At 39.9% G+C, this 19,854-nt stretch overlaps 1 protein-coding gene across 7 annotated transcripts in view; it reads right to left on the bottom strand.

The window, feature by feature from the left end:
- Positions 1–19,854, bottom strand: part of FAM110B (family with sequence similarity 110 member B) — a 140,308-nt gene that overhangs the window by 24,064 nt on the left and 96,390 nt on the right. The gene's annotated exons all lie outside the window — the stretch shown is intronic.

Here is a 19,854-nt window from a genome sequence, read left to right as displayed (position 1 = left end):
AATTAACTTAGAAATCTGCTTCTATTCTGTCTTCCAAAGAAAGTATGTATAGCAAGAAACTGTATCTCAGAATCTACAGTCTGGACAGCTATGAAAACAAGTCTGGCACTACTGACAAATTCTTTCTCAATTAATATTTATAAAGCAGAAGTCATGATTAATCAAATATTTTATAATCGCTATCAGTGTATAAGATCTTTACCATATCATGTTCCTGGATTACAGAAATCAGCATTTTCTGCACAGTGGGTTCTAAAGATTGTAGCATGATATACAGAATATAAGTTAAAGAGCCTGACTGCTATTATTTGACTAATGTGTAATATAAATTTTAAAATATGATTAAAAAAAAAAAGCCAAACAAATACTACTTTTGGTTCAAAATGGTAGCATGAGTTCTTTTATCTCTTTTCATTCCTGAAACCCTATTAATATGACAATAAAAAACCAAAAGGCCAAAAGAGCAAGAGAGATACAAAGCGGATGGACAGTAACTAACCTAACAGGTCAGTGGAAATAACAGTCTAGGTGTCTGCGGGAAGATGCAGTGAAAAGAGAGGACATTGGCTGGCACCACCTCAACCAGGCAGGACCTGCCAGCAGGAGAGCCCAGAGTGTGGCTTAGAAACAACGCTGAAAACAGGGAACCAGTGAAGCTCCAAATGCAGTAGTGGTGGGCCCTGAGACCCCCATCCTAATAAAGTAGGGAGGCAGCCTCCGCATGCCTCCTCTGCCAGCACCCAGGGGTTCCAGGGGTGCAGGAGCATCTGAAAGCAGGAGGACTAAGGAAAAGGAACCTGCAGAGGTGGGACCTGCAGCTGCTCCTAGTCTACTGAGCTCTCACAAGGTCAGGAGCAGGACACAGGACATTTTCCAGGAAGGGACTGATGGGCCTTGGGAAGGTGTGGTTTTGGGAGGGACATCTAGTGATGTTCGGGGCTCCAGTTTATAGGAAGTTGGTTCAACAGGATTTCCTACCATGCATGCTGCATTTAACAACTCCCACCTTCACACACTGAGATCCCAGTGCGATTCCTAGGAACTCCCTTTTAAGTGTTAATGGCCAGCCAAGCCTCTAACATGAAAGCCAGAGACACAAATAATCAAACCGGAAAAAAAGCACCTGGAGGAAAACGAGATATTCAAAGGACATTTGAAGAGAACTTCAAAGGGCCTAGGAAATCAGCTAGAGAAATACATGAAGCTATTGCAGCCCCGAAATAAAAACCAAATGCTCTTAAACAAAAAACACACAAAAAGCAAAAATAAGTTTTGGAAATTAAATATATAACTGAAATTAAAAAGATTCAGTCGATGGGTTTGAAGAAAAATCAAGAAAGTCTCCAATAAAGTAGAGTAAAATGACAAAAGTTAGAAAATATAAAAGACAAAGATTGGAGGATCCATCCTCTAAGTTCAATACTCAAGTACTAAAAATTCTAGGCAAGAACAGAGAATATTGAGAGAGAGAAATTATTTAAGAACTAATACTAAAATGTGAGTCAGATGAAAAGATATAGGTATCTAGAGCCAGAATATCAGTCCAAAGAACAAAAAAACAAACAAAAAATCCACAGTAAGGCAGGTCACTGTAAAACTTCAGAACTTGAGGGATAAAGACAAGATCTTAAAAAGTTTCTAGAGAGAAAAAGGGCACATGTGGGAGTCAAAATGGTGCTGTACTCAAGAGCAGCACTTGATATTTTCAAAATTGGGGAAAATGATATTTTTTTTTGAGGGAAAATGATTATTAGTCCTCAGGTTTGTACTCAGACAATTCTTCAAGCACAGGATAGAATAAAGACACTTGTAGACATGCAGGGATTCGAAAATATACCTCCCAGGCACTTCCACTTAAGAGGCTTACAGAGAATGTGCTTCAATGAGATGAGAGGATAAACCTAGAAAGAAAAGATTCGAGATCCAAGAAAAGAGGGGATCTCACTCAGGAGAGCAGCCAAAGGCGGTTCTAGCGTGAGGCTGATGAGAAGTCACAGCAAGGCAGAAGGCAGCTGTTAAGCAGCTTGGACAGCAAGTGGCCCAGAAATGACCCCGGGAACAGAGATCCAAGAGTAGGCACGCATGAGTATATTTGAAATATTACTCAGAGGCATATGGCAGAAATGCGGGAACACATGGGAAAAAAATTGACTCTAGGTATGTGGAAAATAAGGCCAAAGGAAAAAAAAAGGAGGCCATTAACTACGAAAAAGGATGTTCTCTACAAGAAAGAAGGCATGGTTACAGCACACTGTAGAATGAGTCGCTATGTTACATATTCATTATAAGATTAACTTAAAAAGTAAACAAAATATAAAGACTCTAAACTTTATTTAATTTCTGCCTTCTGGCATATTCCTTGGGAAATTCAAGGGAAAGACAATAAAAAATGACTTGAAAACATGCTTAAAGGTTTTGCATATACTACAGATCCAATTTTTTAGACACAAAACTTTATAAATGAAGCATTCTCGAATGGAGGATTGGAATCTGGGAAACTAGCATGGACTAAAACAAATACTCTTCCTGACCTGGACAAACTCCATCAGATTTCTCAGACCCGCGTGAGAAAGCCTCAGGGGCATTATGCTGCTGGTCAGCCAGGGCGACAACCATCTGTGCACGTGGACCAGGCGGAGCCATGAGCCTCAGGCTTCCCTGCTCAGAGCGCATTGGAGTCCTACTACAAGGCTGACTTTCTGCATCAACTTGCCACGAGCTAAAATTTTCTGTTTGTTGTCTGTCTCCTGAACTATCATTCACCCTTGTATCTCCATTATATTCAGTCAAGTGACTGAAAAAGCAAAGGGTAACTAAGGGGGAAGCATGCTTCTCCTACACCCCAAGCATCCCTGAAATCGGTGCTTCTCAACGGCTCTCTGAATCCCTCACCTGAAAATTCCCCCCTCATGCTGGTGTTGTCCGGCAGGGGAGGTCAAGGGCCTCAGTGAATTGTGACTCCAGCCACCCCTCCAGGGGTCTCAATGACTGTCCCATATTCTCCCAGTCTTAAATCAGCCCAGTTAAGTCCATTCTTATTACCTCACCTTGGGAATTTCATGGATTCCAGAGGCATGCACTTAAAACATGAGATTCTTCTCAACACAGCTCTTGTGTATATATTCATGCATGCCTCCTCTTGGATCTCTGTTCCTGGGGTCATTTCTGGGCCACTTGCTCTTCACGTTGCTCAACAGCTGCTTTGCTGTGAGTTCTCATCAACATCACGCTAGAACTGCTTTTGGCTGCTCTCCTGGGTGAGATCCCCTCTTTTCTTGGATCTCGAATCTTTTTCTTTCTAGGTTTATCCACTCATCTCACTGAAGCACATCCTCTGTAAGCCTCTTACGTAAAAGTGCTGGGAACTTTTTGAGTCCCTGCTGCAAGTGTCTTTATTCTAGCCTTAGGCTTGAAGAAGGATTGTTTGGAATAAAACTGAAGGATAATAATCATTTATCCTCAGAAAAAAATCACTTTCCTCAATTTTGAAAACATCAAGTGCTGCTCTTGAGTATGGCACCATTTTGATTACTATGTGTGCCCTCAAAATCTCAACAATAAGGGCTGGCAGTGCCACCCTGTGAGCTCTTGGGCACTTATGCTTATCTGCAATGGAGGGGTGGCCACCTCCAGGACCCAGCAGACCGTAAGCTCATGTTGCAACACAAAAATGAATTACAGAAATGTTCACCTGTGGAAACACCAGAGGTACTTTCTAAGGTGCCCTGCCTGGGATTTCTCCTGGCAGGTAATGTGTATCGGTGGAGTTATTCTCTTACTCCTATATTACCCACTGTTCTTCAGTATTTCACAGACTACAGGATAGTTCAGACAAGATGAAAAAGTGGCACATCAAGAGGACTTCCTTCGGTGATCTCAATAAGAAAGCAGTATGTTTTGTAAAGGGCATCTAACTTAATGACGAAGTATTTATGTGCAAACACAGTTTGCCTATCTTCTTGCCTTTCCTCACCTCCTCGCTCTAGCTAGAAACCTTGTGCCCTTGAGGAAGGTGCCCTTCAAATCACTGAGTCAGGGACACAAGTCTGGGGTGTGGGATTTTGTGTGCACCTGCTCACAGACAAAGTACAAATGTTGACTGAAAGCACGAAGCTGCAAGTCACACAGACCTTGGCTTACCCCCGGCTTTGTTGCTTACCGGCTGCATGTCCCTGAAGCAGGTTATGTACCCAAACCTCAGTCTTGATTTTCTCAATAGTAAAGGAATGATGTTCACAACCAATCTTATGAGATTGCTGAGTACTTAAAGTGAGATAACATGAACAAAGCACTTTGTGGCATGCCAGGCACAGTAAGTGCCAAAGGACCAGAGCAACCCCAGCCGTCACCTTCTCTCCTTTCACAGGCCAGACTGGGAAGCAGAACAACCCTGCAGAGTGTCTATAGAGAGGTCAGTGGGAAGAACTAGAGCCAACAGAGGGGGTTGGATACATCCTATGGCAATTGCAACAAGACTAGGAGGACCAACAAGAAAAGGTGAAAAATATATTCATCTGTTTCTCAAAATCTTGCCCATGAGAACCAAGTTATTTGGAGTGTTAGATCTTCTGTCACAATGAGCAATTTACATACCACTACTCCCCCTGCTATGGTCTGAATGTTTGTGTCATCCCCAAAGTCATGTCGAAACCTAACCTCCAAAGCAACAGTATTAAGAGGTGGGGCCTTCAGGAGGTGATAAGGTCATGAGGGCTCCACCTTTATGAATGGGATTAGTGCCCTTATAAAAGAGGTTTGAGGGAGGGTGTTTGCCCCTTCCACCATGTGAGGACACATAGAAGTCACCATCTATGAAGCAGAGAGCCCTCACCAGGCACCAAATCTGCTGGCACCTTGACCTTGGACTTCCCAGCCTCCAGAACTGTGAGCAATAAATTTCCATTGTTTATAAATTGCCCGGTCTAAGGTATTCTGTTATAGCAGCTACAATTGACTAAGACACCTACAAACTCAAATGTAGAGAAAACAAGTTGAGACTTTTTGAACAAATTAAGAAACTCTCTTTTCTTAAAGGGAGAGCATGCACACTAACTTTCTTCAGTGATGCTGCCCAATTTTGATGGGCTTCATTCCAGATTTCAGTGCAGCCATCCTGAGTTGGCAGGCACATGGATGGGCACTTATGAAAATGTTTGTGTTTTCTGGTTTCTAAAGGATACCATTATCCCATTGGTTCAGAAAAATCATGAGTGATATTAATTTTGAGTGTTTAAAGTAATATATAAGATAATGTCTATAGGCAATGTTAAAATGAGAATCTGAAAATGAAATTGTAAGGCTAGAAGCACAAATATGGTTGAGTGGTTCTGTAAATTTATCACTATGATTATTGTTATGTGTTTTAGGGTAGCAAAGGAAAACAGTTTTCCTCAGGTTGCACCAAACTAACATCTGAAGTTACAGCTATAAAAAAGGGGCACTTTTGAAACTTTTAACCCATAAATGACCTGGAAGATGTTCACAACTAATGCTGCTACAGAGTCCTGTTGCTTTGCAACAAAAAAATAAGGCTCTTTGAGGAATCTCTGCTTGGAAGTCGCCATTGTTGACACTTTTTCCTATGCGAGCTCAAAGAAAATTCCCACTGCTAATCTTCTGATAAGCACCTTGACCTGACATTTGGTCCCTCCCACATTCCCCCAAAAAGATGACCAGTTTTGGCTGGGGCAAGTGCTTAGAATGTGAATGCCCTGAAGGTGGCTAGTTGCCATATTCATGGTCAGCATGTGCAGAGAGCTTTCTGTCTCTTCAGATTCAACCGATGTTGTTTCTTGGCTGTATCAATCTGCACTGCTGACTAGCGAGATTGGCATTTCCAGGGCAGAATGTGCTCATTCATCACACGCATGGAAAACAATGTCACAGAACAAGGTCGGTGGAGAGAGGAGGAAACAGAAAAGAAACATACTGAATTAAGTCCTTTGGTATTATGGAAATGGCATTATCATCAATAAAGAGATTAATGACAACTGGCTAAATACTTTTAAAACTAAAGGCTAATGATATTTGTGTAAACACAGGATCTATCTTTTTCACATCCAAAGATCTTACTCTAGATTTTTTCCAATATTTTTTGGAAGGTGAGAGATTTCACAGTATTATATAATTATTTATAAAGACAGATACTTTCTGATTTAAAATTTAAAAATACTGTCCTGTAATTAATTCCTTTTAGTTTTCTCAAAGAAGTTAACAGAGAACCTAAGTCTCTACTAAGTTTAGTGAGATTAAATAAGGGAATTGCAAAAATGCCTTCTAGTTTTAAAGATAGACTATGTCTATTAATATACATATTTATTAGATACACACTACGTACTAATCATCATTATAGAAATAACACTGAGACGGTGTTTACTATGTGCCAGAACTTCTCCAAGGTGCTTTACAACATTAATACACTGACTCTTACAATGACTTCATGAGGCAGGGGCTATCACTACCTTTTATTTAACAAATGAAGAAAATGAGGCTGCAATATGTTAAGACTTTTCAATAATTTGCCCAAGAAAATGCTCGCTCCACCTCAGCTAGAAAGGGGTGGAGCTAGAATCTGAACACGGCAGGCGGGATCCATGATGTGTGCTTCTCATGATCACCACTTGACCAAATAGGAAACTGAGGTGCAGACAGGTGAAGGTTTCCCCCAAATTTGCCATCACTGATCATGGCAGCTGTTCTGTGGCTCTGAGCTTATATGTAAAAACTGAGCTCTCTGCAGATTTTCTCTTTTTAAGTGTTCTCTGGCTCTTTTCTTGAATATTGGTCCAGGGATCATTCCACTGGGAATTAAACTTGAACACAGTCTTTGTTCTTGCATCTGTGTCCAGCTGTCACCAAGAAAGTACTAAATGGAATCACATCCATCTTTCTCAGGTAGCTCAGCTTGCTTTCTGCTTTCTTAGACTCAGAGAACCTCCTTCACTTAGATTCCCTAATTAGTCTACCTGCTATTGATTTTTTCCCCTACTGCTTAGGGGATTCTGGACAGAGTTGCACAAAAATTCTATAAAATAAACCTGTAACAAAATAGACTCTTTTCATTCCCTGGCCTCCCCACTTGCTTTTCTTTAGGTCTTGAGTGTATGCCACATTGCCGTGTGTGTCACATTATGGAGAAGCTTGAAATGGTTTTGAGTTAATAAACCATTCCTGATGCTCTACAATCTGTTCTGTCCTCCAGCCTCCAGAACTCAGAATTATAAGCCTGAAATGGAATACACTCTGGACAAGATCAAATAAGGTAATTTACGGTCCTTTCCATCTCTCTTCCTAAGAAGCTACACGTTTGTTTACAGTCTTTAGGATTGCTATCATGAAACATCGAAATTTTAGTGTCTGGGCGGAAGAGGACTCCCAAGACCTTCAAAATAGGCTAGTTTATTCTACTGATGGGTTACAGAACTATTAAAAGTGTTAAGGAATATATCTGGTCTGAATTTTAGGACTGGCATATTTGTACATTGAATAAATAGGTTTGCTCCTTCTATATTCAGGTACTATTCTATATGCCAGTAGAGAGGCACAGGTAACCCGCAGCACAGGTAACCTGTAGCACTCGAGTGTTCTATGGCCTGACACCAACTGAGACCATCACTCATCCTGCCTTTCATCAGAGAGCAACACGCACGGAGTCGGGGTGAACCTGCTGGGTTTAAATATTCCCTCCACATGACGAGCTGAATGTTCTTTAGTGGTCCCTTCTCTGCCTCAGTTTCCTCATCTGTAAACAGACAGATTACCACTCCTCTCCTAGGAGTATTAAGTCAGGATTAAGTCAATCAGCACATAGGAAATGTGAGCCCACAGCCTGGCTCACACTGAGCGTCAACCCCACCGAACACTTGTCACTTCATCTAGTGGCTTGCTCTCTCACCCCAGTGCCAGCACATAAGTCAGAAGCCTTCAAAACTTGTTCAGGTAACTAAGAAGGGAGATCTCTTTTTCGTGTTTGAGTCCAGAAAGAGAAGCCTTGCGTTGTGTGCCCGCAGTTCAGGAGATGAACTTGGAGTAGCATTATGAGAACATAAAGCTACTGAGACCAATGTGGGGTTGGCTGTGAAGATGAAGGCCACAAGGTCAGGGATGAATACCCTTAAGGATGAAAAAGCATCTTTTTGAATGTTATATACAACTACAACTTTTAAACAAAATTCTGATAATTAATGGCGATGCGTAATTTGTCTTTGTATCATTACCAGAATAAATAATTATTCAATATAAATCTATTTGATTCTTTAGTAACAACAACTATGGCTTTTAGGAGTAATTCTCTCACACCAATACAATCGCTTCCCATGGACAGGGAAAAGTCATAGATGAAAACTATCAGGACTTCTGATTCTGTCTCATATTGCAGCAATAAGCTGGGAAAGTGCTGTCTCCCTGTACAAATATTAGCCTTTGTGTTATAAGTGAGTCTCTTTCTTCTCAAGGGTCAGGGAATGCTCCTGAAAGATCTAGAGGTCAGGCTAGAGCAAACTTAAGAAGTGTGCAGATGACATTAATGGCAGGGCAGTTGTGAGTTACTTTAAAACTCAGAATACCAAAATAAAGGGACAAGGGGCTATGACTGAGCATTGTGACTTTTTAAAAATGATGTAATGCTGAGAAGTCACTTACACTCTTTGACATTTATATTTTTCGCTTCATAAAGTTTTAGCTAAAATGTGAATCTAAAGCAATTACAGATATAAAAACCTATAAAACACCATTGAAGATCAGTGCCCAGTATACATTTCTTTACTAATGAATCAGAGATTTGTTTCTTTATTGCTATGTCCTGAATGTGTCCCCTTAAAATTCCTATGTTGAAACCTAAGAACGAATAAAATAGTGCTAAGAGGTGGGGCCTTTGGGAGGTGATTAGGTCACGGGGCAGAGAGCTCACAAATGGGATTAGGGCCCCTATAAGGTGCTGAAGAGAGAGCAGAATTCCTCCTTGGCACTGCGTAAGGACTCGGAAAAGACCGTCATCCGTGAACCAGGATGGGCCTCGCCAGACACCAAGCCTGCTGGCATCTTAATCTTGGACTTCCTCACCTCCAGAACTGTAAGAAATACATTTTTGTTGTTTAAAGCTACTAAGTGTAGGGTATTTTGTTATAACAGCCTGAATGGACCGCGACATTTATTTCGTAGAAAACTTTAAAAGATCCCTTAAAATCAAACAGCCAGATAATATTTCCTTCAGGAATGTTGTTGGGAACACATTGCTAGACACTGCTTCGAGGTTTAATGGGAACCAGCACTCATCTGGAACAGGACAGGATCAGGCTGGGGCTGCAAACCCACAGGGTTAGGGCCACAAACCCACCAGGGGAGTGATCCTAGGAGCCTGGCCCAGTGGGCCTCAGATCCTTGCAGAAGCTGAATCACTACCCAGGGGACATTTAGCTGTAGGATGGGGGGTGGAGGGGCAGGGGTTGTTACTAATGCTAGAAACAAATGCTCAAGGTACAGATTGCAATGACTCAGACTTTGGAAGTCTAGCTTTATACAAGGCAATATTCATGATTTTTCAAACAAAAATAAGTTAGAACTTACTTGTAAAAATTACTAGGTAAGCTGCCAATGTGAAGATACTAATTTTAAACTTTAATATCCTTATAATTTTAAATTGTACTAAAAAACCCCCCACACAAACAAGATTATATTTTTTACCAATGGCCTTTTGCTTGAATTGTAACTAATCCAAACTACAAATATCTATGGATGAATTAAATTTACTTTTTTCAGTTAAATAAGACATGAAAAATGTCTAGCACACCGCCAGGTACAAACTAGGTGGTAACTGAAGAGGTGAGAGAATAGGGCATCAGTCCCTCCATTATTCCTATCGTCGGAGGATGACAAGGGGCTTGTGCACACTTGGGGGGACCTCGAAAATAGAAGCTTATGTCCTTTCACCCATTTGCCACGTGTTTATTTAAGGATTGAAACAGTTTGTTTAAATCAGCATTTCTGATGGAATCTTTTAAAAGTAGTTTATATACTTGTATGTCTCCGTTTATTGGTAATTCATGGCTATTACACTAATTACTGCAATACACATAAACACTGCCTGTAGATGTCGACTTTTTCAGATTTCCAGTGTTCCTCATGGTTCCGGGCTGTTGGCTGTTAATTGTCTTGTAATTGTTGTCCTGTCCTGAAATCCTCCAACCCCTTCACCATTATTCCTGCTTCTACTCCAAATCGACAGAGTTCAAAAATCAGACAGTCAAATTGTAAAAATTCACATTAAATATAAGCTGATAATAAGGTACTGGGTGAAAACTTGGGAGAGAAGATCATACTTTCATGCGTCACATGGAGGGAGCCATTTCCTAAGCTCAGAATTATTTTTCAAGTTTATAGGTAGATGAGGGTTGGGTCTCGTCAAAATGAACATGTATATTTAGAAGGCTGCTTTGTATTTGCAATAAGAGATACACAGACTTGTACATAAATGCAAAATATAAAGTTATTTTCTTAAAGATTAATCCGTTCACATTATTCGAAGTCCAATATTTTCCTTAACATAAAATTTATGAATTGCTATAATCAAGTAACAATATCCAATCAAACCAGTTTTATAAAATTAGAAATAATGCATCTTCAGAAAAGTAAAGTTCAAAAATAACATTCAGAGGATTTTATGTTTGGCCTACTATAATTTGGAATCTATTCTCCTGTAGCATCTTTTATAGCTATTTAAAGACAAATGTTTTATTTAAGGAATAAAGACTATGTTTCCCCTTGTGTGTCTCTCCTTAAAGTGTCTGGCACAATCTTACAGCATTGTTAAAATGACAAATTAAATGCATAATGTATAATTGACTTTCTGTGAGAATTTTTTCAAAAACCAAAAAAAAAGTGGTTGCTTTAATCTAATTTTCTACTCCCTGTTGGTCTGCATTTGAAAGAAAAACAGAAGTGTAATATTTGGCCAATAACACAGTTGAAATCAGGTTTTGAAACAATTTTCCAGAATAAAAAGAATTGTTAGTCAAGGACTCTGATTTATGATAAAAAAAAATGATAAGGAAAAGAATGATAATAGGTAAATACCCTTCAAATACTTAGAGCTGATTTAAATTCTCATTATACATAAATCAGTGTAACATTTGTTTTGTATTTTCAACTATGATTAATACATATACCTTCTGAGCCATTTTAATCAGTCATTGATTCTCCGAAGAAGATATTTTAATTGTCTTAACCAGTTTCTCTCCTTTTTCTCCTCTACAATTCAAAATGCATAATAATGTCATAAGTAAATTCTTCTCTCTATAAACACTGATTTCTTTCTTCTTTTTCTAATCATAGCATCTAGTTGTACTTTCTGGTTAGGGACAAATTAGACTAATAAGTACACCCCTTTCCTCCCAAACAAAGGAGTATGATGATATCATCTGCCTTGAAGGGTTTCATGCACAAATAATTCTCAACAGCCCAAATATAAAAAAATGGATACTAAATAGCAGGTTTGATCCCACTAGCTCCAGATCACAGGGGCCTCTGTGATTTCCTGTACTGCAGTTTTTCAGGGAATTCTGTCCCCATGTTGTTCAGTAGATAGTGATGGGAGAGAAGAATCATCATAGAAAACACAGAGGGAATGATGTTCCTAATTTTCCATCTGACCCTGTCTCTGAGCCACTCAGTACATAAGTAAATTGAATAAGTCACAGTAAACTGTTTTCTCCAGGCCCAACTCATTCCCATAATAAATTGTGCGGGAAGGCAAGTGAGTGACTTGGAGGCAGCAGGGTGTTATTTAGTCTAAGGGTCAGCAATCCCTGCAGGCTGATGGCTCTGGCAGTCCCGCAACCTTCTGCATTTCTGATGTCATTGAGAACGCCTGGTGGCCTTTGGAATCCCCATCAGTGTCCCAGGCACCCTGCCATTGTCCTGGATTCCTGACCTCGTTTCCCTGTCTGTCCTTCCTCAACTGTGGCAGTGGAGCACACAGTGGGGGAGGGGTACAGGCTACACTAGACACCAACTACCCCTCCTCCCCAAACCGCCCTCATGTACTGCCTGGCCAGTGGCTAAAAAAGGTGCCTATGCAGGATTACTACCGCAGAAAATGAAGTAATCATTTTTCAGTGCCACCGACAGAAACAGCTACTGTGACTTTCTTTAAGGCCGATAAGTAAATTAAGCCCTGGAGTCTTTACAAGTTCTATTTACATAGACTCTCACCATGGCCAAACCTGTATAGCAGAAAATTATTCCTGCAAATATTATGTTAAATTTGTAAAACTGGATTTTATTTAGTCTTTCTTGCTGCCTCTGTTCTGATTCCGTAGCTACTTGGCAATTGATTCAATCTTCCATTCACTCACTCAGTGGGTCCTCTGATAAAGTTATTTATGTAGCAAGGGCTGCGGACCAAGCCAGGACTGGGTGTTTGGGGTGGGAGTGCACAGATAAGACACAGAAAAGTTCACAAGACCTGTAGGGGAAGATGAAAACGAAGCAGGCAAACAATAATGATGTGGTGTGGGATGTGCTACAAACAGGTAAAAGATAAGAAGTCTTTCGATCCAAACTGCACTATTTACTAGCTACAGACTAGGCAAGGTAGCTCAGTTCCTCACCCGTGAGAGTCTGCAGCAGGGCTGCAGAGGCTTGCTGGTGGGTCACGATCATGCCTGTCAAGTGCCTTGTGCAAAAAGGGCACCCAACAAACAGCAGGTACCATGGTTGTTACGAATAAATAATAACTTCTGCAACCCACATGAGGAAGTAATGAAGTTCCTGGGAAGAGTGGGAAAGAATTCTTCAGCATTTTAATTGCGGTTCATAAAATGGCAAAGTGGGAGAAGGGACAGGCAGTCGTGGCAGACGAATAGTCACAGGAAGTCATGACCCATAGAAAGCCAAACCAGAAAGGGCGGGGAATTCAGCACTGCTGGATGTGGCGAGCAAGGGCAGGAGCTGAAGCCCAAGAGCTGCCGAGGAGCAGCCGGAGCTCCTGTACTCATCCGGGGCTTCAGGCTCCAGGGTGGACGCTGCAGCTGCCAGGTGCAGCAGGAGACCGGGCCAGGACGCCCATGAGGGCTGCTCTGCAGCCTTCGGGCAGGAGCAGCAGTGGCTCCAAGCCATCCACTTCCCCAAAGGTGCCAGAAAGCCTCACAGGGGGCTCAAGCCAAAGAAGAGGCTCCATGTGTTTTTCTAGGTCAGGTCTGAAGGTAAGATCTGTCGGGAAGTGATATCAGGCTGCCTTTCTGCGCTCCAGTGACAGTTCTGAAGGTCTCTCCCAACTCAGTGCTGGTCAGGCTCCCATATCTCCCTTTTCCCTATTCCTGGAATTGCCCTCCTTGATGGATGGAAGTAAAAGCAACTAGAATTTGAGAATTAGCAAAGGATCTTCCAAATCAACATTGCTGACTCCTTTCTTTACTTCACTGGCACGTTCCTACTGCTCAATCACTCCTTACAGTCACATTCACCCCAAGCCCAGACAGAAATTTTTGGAGTTTTTCTTTGTAAAGCTGACAAACATGACAAAATGTATTACATGAAAAACTATACACAAATTCATATATATATAAAGAGAGCAATCCCTAAAAGAACAAAATTAATGCGTTTCCTTGCTAAATGATTGTTTTGGAAGTTATTTAAGTAAAAAGTTGGAAAAGATAGTGCAGAAGGTCAAACTCCCCACTCTCAGACTTCCTCTGAGCTTTGTTTAAATCAGCTTCATTCCCTGAACAAGATTAAACCAATCTTCAAAAGCACAAACATTCCCCAAACAAGGCTTTTCATGACTGCATATAACCAAGCATGTTGTCGGTCTGAGGCCCCTCAGAGTACAGAATAATGATGTGGTAGCTGCTGTGGGCATGCTGGGGGCACTGGGGACATTCTCCAAAACAGTAATCAAGGTTCCTCTCTCTTACACAGACCATAGCATAGGATCAGATGCATTAAAAATAATCCAGAGGCCCCTGTTATTATTCATTATATGAACATCTTTCAAAACCAACCAATTTCGAGGTTTTAAATGATAGGTGTTTATTATAAGTTTGAATGATACAAGACAGATTTAATTATTTTAGACTTTTAAAAGTGAAAACATTCTGCATGAATTCTTCATAATACACAATGAACCCCAATCTTATTGACCTAAACTAGCAAACAGAACTTTCACACTCCTAAGGGACTAGATCTGTCACCAAAACCTGCTGACCTGCTGTACATACTGCAGTGATGTGGCTGTTTGCCCATAGAGCATATTGGTGGGGTCTTCTTCTCAAATGAAAAGAACAAAAAAACCTTATATATTGCCAACATATTTCACTAAAAGCACCACAGAAAAATGAGTCTCGGAACATTTAATGTTTGGACGTCTTGAAAATTAAAAGCAACAAATATTAGAATGTCAAAGAAGGTCTATGATCAATAAGACATCACTTACTATGTAAGTTGCCATTAAAAGGCTAGGAAAGTACTTGAAGATACTGCTGATATGAAAGAGGATGTGTGACCTAATTTTTCAGTAATATAAAATCTAAATGGCAACAAGATTTGTTAGATTATTTTTCAGTACAGATAGTCCCCGCTTTGCAAAATTATGACTGTAAAAATAACCATATGAGCTGAAACCATGCAATGCGTACTTAATAATCAATGGCAACAATTATGATTGTTCTGTCCTTTAAAAAAATTTATCAAAACTTTAAAACTCTTCTTGTTGATTATAAATGTATACACAAATAAAGACTACAGTTTTAAACACTATAGTTGACAACATAAACACTGCAAAATTTTTTTATTTCTTTGTACAGACTTATCAAGAGTAGTTTGAATAATGCTTGCCTTCTTCATCCCATCCTACAGCATAGGATATGGCACAAGAATCTTTTCTATGCCTTGGCCAATTGTCCTTTCTAAGTCTGGCTCAGCTTCCAACATTTAATCCTTTTTGCTTTCAATGACGTGAATAGCTCTCTCTGAGAGAAGCACCTGCTATTTACATAGTGATCTGTGGACTGAAGAGCTAACCATGACGTTTGCACTCTACGAAACGACAGTTAATATATACCTTGGTAACTGAAGTTTGAACTGTGGTGCTGGAGAACTTGTTTTATTTAAGTAAAATGTAGTAACTGAAATTCATGCAGTTTGGAACCATGTAAAAGCAAAGAGTAATGACTGGGCAGAATTCAAATCCACTAGGCACTTTTGTTTTAACTTGATAGATTACAACAGAGTATTTTATACTTATCCTGGGCAACAACCAAATTGCTAAGCTTTGCATGAACATTCAGAGTTGAAAATGGCATCTGAATAGAAAAATTCTGAGAAATAATTCTATCATCCTTTTAAATACAATAAAAATTGGGCCAAGAAAACAACAGTATATACTAAGAGTTTAAATCCATCTTCTCATTCAATCCACACAACCCTTAAGAAACTGAGGCTTAAGAAGTTAACTAGCTTGCTTGCTAAGATCACCCCACTATTAGTAGAGCTGTGATGAAACTCAGGTGCATCTGGTTCTAGAACTTGTTCTCCAACCTGATCCTGCAGTAATTTTAGATAAGTAGCAAGCCTTAGAATCTACCACCTCCCCCATACACAAGACAATGCAGTCCCAAAGCACCTCTTGCTGGGTAAGGTTCTCAACTGCACAGCTGATGGTTACCCATCTGAGGAAATTCCCATTTCTTAGAAAAGACAATGAAAAAGGATGACTTTTTTTTTCTTTAAAGAACTGCTGGTATGGAAATCCACTGCCTAACATGTCAATAATATGATGTGAAGTTATTCAATTAAAATTCAACCTGTATTCCCAGAAGAAGATGGGCCTCTGGTTTTCTCCATTAATAAAGCATTTTTCTATCCTTTAGGAAATCACTGAGCCATCTGAGAACCCTTTTTGGAAAATTACTTCAAACAATGTAATTTCATTCTGATTGCCTGTATTCACATATAAAAGCACAATTTCAAATATTTAAAGAATTGTGTAAAAGGCAATCAAATATCACTTTTTGAAAATACATATTACATAAAAATAAAGAATCTTAGTAGAAGATTGAGGGAGTAATTATTTCAAAAGTAATTAAATAGAGAAGGCTGCGAGCAAGTTATTATAGGTAGAGTTAACATTTACAATGAATTTCATGTGTTATAAGAAAAATCTGCAATCACCATTGTTTAATCCAGTACCAATCCACTTCCTGCTCTTTCCCTCCATCCCCAGGTACAAAGAGCGTGGGCAAGAAAATGGTTTGAATGTAAAGAGACATACTTACATTATATTTCTATTTGTAGTTTCAATCGATGATTTTCTACTTTGCCCTGAGATCCAGCCTGCTCCCAGGTGCTCTGTAACCATCTTTATTAGACTTCCTTAAAATCCGCTGCACATCAGGTTGTAAAGACTTTGTTGAAATTGTTGGAGAAGAACGGTTAGAACTATAGCATCCCTTTCTACCACACGATTCCATACTACACTGCCAAGAAACATCTTATCCAATCAGCGTGTTTCTTAAGTTGATTGATAAATTGTGAAAGAAGAGTGTTGCAGAAAAATTAAAGCATGAAACTTGAGTAAGCAGAGAGGCAAAGGTGAAGGTGCTGGAAAAAGAGCTGAAACACCCCCTCCTTAGTCTTTCATTCACTCACTTGGCAAATACATACTGTGCAAGCCCAGCTCAAGGAAGCGAGAGGCAAGCCAGAGAGCTTCTATTAGGCTGTGCGCTAGCTGGGCAAGATGACCAGACACTTAGATTAGAGTGTAATAAAGGATGTGTTAGACTAGGGAGACAGCACTAGGGAACTTCAAGGAAAGGCATGAAATGAACAGTGTGGGGCCGGGGGAGGCAGGAAGAGAAGGGGTTTTCCAGAAGTGGTGATGCCAGAACTGGATTCCCACAGACAAGAAGTTCTCTGGAATCCTTATTCACTTTCACATATGTTTTACAGAGTGCCAGGTTAGAAAACAGAATGTGCTAGAAATGTAAAACTATAATGACTCATTTTTATACCTTTACATCTCCTGGAGAGGGTTAAAGTAGAGAAAATGATGGGAGTTTATTATCAAGGTTAACTGATATGTCTAGGAAAGGACAGAGGCGTTTACTTACAGAAATACATGCCATTCTCTATAAATTACATTCATTGAGCCAACTGTATAAACCTGTCTGTACCCTCTTACCAAGTTCAACTAATTTTGAGAACTGAATCTTCCCTTAAACAAAATAACTTTTTTTTCCTTGCAAAGTTGTTTAATTCAGTGGCCTTCTTATAACAAGCTTGGCACTATATAATATTGCACAGATCGATTATGACTGACATACCTAAAGCACAAGTCTGATGGTGTTACTCTCTTCTTGAACTTCTTTCATGCTTCTGAAGTTTCTAGCCTGAGGGGCTAATCAATGTCCATCTTGGTTTATGGAAGGGCTACTGTCCCAGGAGCAGTAAGTATCAGAAGGTGTGCTATGTGCAGGGAAGATGTCCAGGCCCCCAAGGAAGGAGGGAGCAATGGAGACTCAGGGAGGTAGAGATGTTTCTACTGAAAACATATGCAAAATGAGAATAGATAAAAGCAGCGACTGTGCTGGGGCACCTGCAAGGGAGAAGGGAGGCTGATGGCAGAAGCACAGGAGGAAGCTCCTACAGCTCCAGCTCAGTCGCTGTTACATGCTTGGTGGAAATCAACTCACTTATGTAACAAATGTAATTAGCTTAATAGTAATATTTGCCCAGATAAATTCATTTCCATGCTTAGAAATCATATCATCTGGTCTAGAGTAGTTTGCTACCTTTATAAACATTCTTAATCAGTTAATTTAGATATAATCTAAAGCAAAAGTCGGACATGAGGAATGTGTAATCTTACTGAAGATCAAATTATATAAACAATAGTAAACCATCTAGCATTAAAGTCAAGTTACACAATAAGAAACTGACATGCTGTGGATCAAAAAGTTCCCAAATTTTTGCTCTCAAACAGAAATAAGTTGAATTGTGGGGAATATTCATTTGCTGCTGTGTTGTCAATCACAGCCACTCTTTCTATAACTGAGGCAGGACGACTCACTCTGAATTACAATGAAGCAGTGGCATAGTGATTTGCAATCCGGGTCTCTTAACATCCTCGTTCCCCTTTCATGTAAACACATTCTTGAAAAGTGCTGGTAAATAAGTTAGTGTTGTTGAATGAAAGGAAAAGTAAGATGTGATGATCTAGAAAATAACTAAAAGTAGCATTGGAGTGAAGATGTCCTTTCCTTTCAAGTTCTGGATGTAGGGTCTGAGCACCTTTTCAATGGCAGCAACATAAGCCGGCAAATGCTGTTTCTCCAGCTTACTGCTTTGGTGTCTCCCGTTGGGAATAAATGAACTTTCCCCCCAGGACTCCAACTAGGACAGTTCTTATTGCCTCAGGGCCGGCAGGCACAGACTTGTTGCTTCAGGAAAACAGTACCAAGAGGTACAAATGATGGTGGGTCATTAGACACCACCTGCCACTTAAAATTATGGCCATCTTACTCGCTGGTGACTTTGATACACCATGATTAAATTACAATGTAACAGAGTACCATCAAGAAATTAATTTTCAAAACGTGGACATTAGAGAGGAAGTCAGTTTATCTAGACTGGAAATCAGTATAGCTCTAATTAATAAATAATGTGGTTTACTTTGATTAAATACACATTATGGCCATCATGTTTAAAAAAGAAATCAAAAGGTTATTGTTGGATTAAAATGAAATTCCCATTTGATGAAAAGGTTAAAAAGAGATTTAGAGATTTCACCACCATCTGGGAATAACAATTACTGGCACAAGTTTACAAACAATTAATTTATTCTTCAAATGAGGTTAAGTTAGTATAATTAGAAAATAAATGGACCCTCAAGTACATGAACTATCAGACTGCTTAGCAAGTTTGCCAAGGCATCTTAGCTCAAGTCTTCACTTATTAAATGTATCCACACCAGTTGTGTTTGATTTGTATTTTGACCCAAATGCAAGATCTACTTGTAAAATCACTGAACAGAATTAGAATATAAAACAAGTTTTATTGTAATGGTATGTGTTATGGGTTGAAGTATATCCCCGAAAATTCCTATGCATAAATCCTAACCCCCAGTGCCTCAGAAAGTGACTTTATTTGGAAATAGGGTCATCGCAGATGTAATTAGCTAAAATGAGGTCATGCTGAAGTAGGGTGGGCCCCTAATCCAGCATGACTGGTGTCTTTAAGGGGAAATCTGTACACAGACACAGCGAGAATGCCATGTGAAGATGAAGGTAGAGATGGGGTGATGCTCCTACAAGCCAAGGAACACCAAAGTTGCCAGCAAATCACCAGACGCTGGGGGAAAGGTTTGGAGCAAGTTCTCCCTCACAGTGCCCAGAAGGATCCCACCCTGCTGACACACTGATCTTGGACTTCCAGCCTCCACAACTGTGAAGCAATAAATCCCTGTTGTTTACACCCAGTTTTTGAACTTTGTTACTGCAGCCTTAGGAAACTAACTTAATATATGAAACATATTCCAATGAGAACCAAACAGAAATAAACCAGCCTGCATGTTGCTTTTGTGGAAGGAGCCCACCCATCTTCAGAACCTGTCTTACAGGAATAACTCCCAGTACCCAATGTCGAATTCATGACTGTTCTTTTCAAAGTATAGGATGAAGCACCAGATTAAGTTTAAGTAGTGCCATTTCAATATTTATAGTTTGAGAATGTATGTATGCTGGGTATTCCATAGAACCAGGAGAGCAGAGTTTATAATCCCTGACTTCCAAAAGATTTTCCTAGAATCTAAATTACAAGAGGAAAGGATGGACAAGGGAGAGGGATCAGGGCAGGGAGAAGTTG

This window comes from Cynocephalus volans, chromosome 15 (assembly GCF_027409185.1).
Source record: "Cynocephalus volans isolate mCynVol1 chromosome 15, mCynVol1.pri, whole genome shotgun sequence".
NCBI classification, from domain to species: Eukaryota; Metazoa; Chordata; class Mammalia; order Dermoptera; family Cynocephalidae; genus Cynocephalus; species Cynocephalus volans.
Note: the sequence above shows the minus strand (reverse complement) of the source record. Positions and strands in the feature narration are given on the sequence as shown.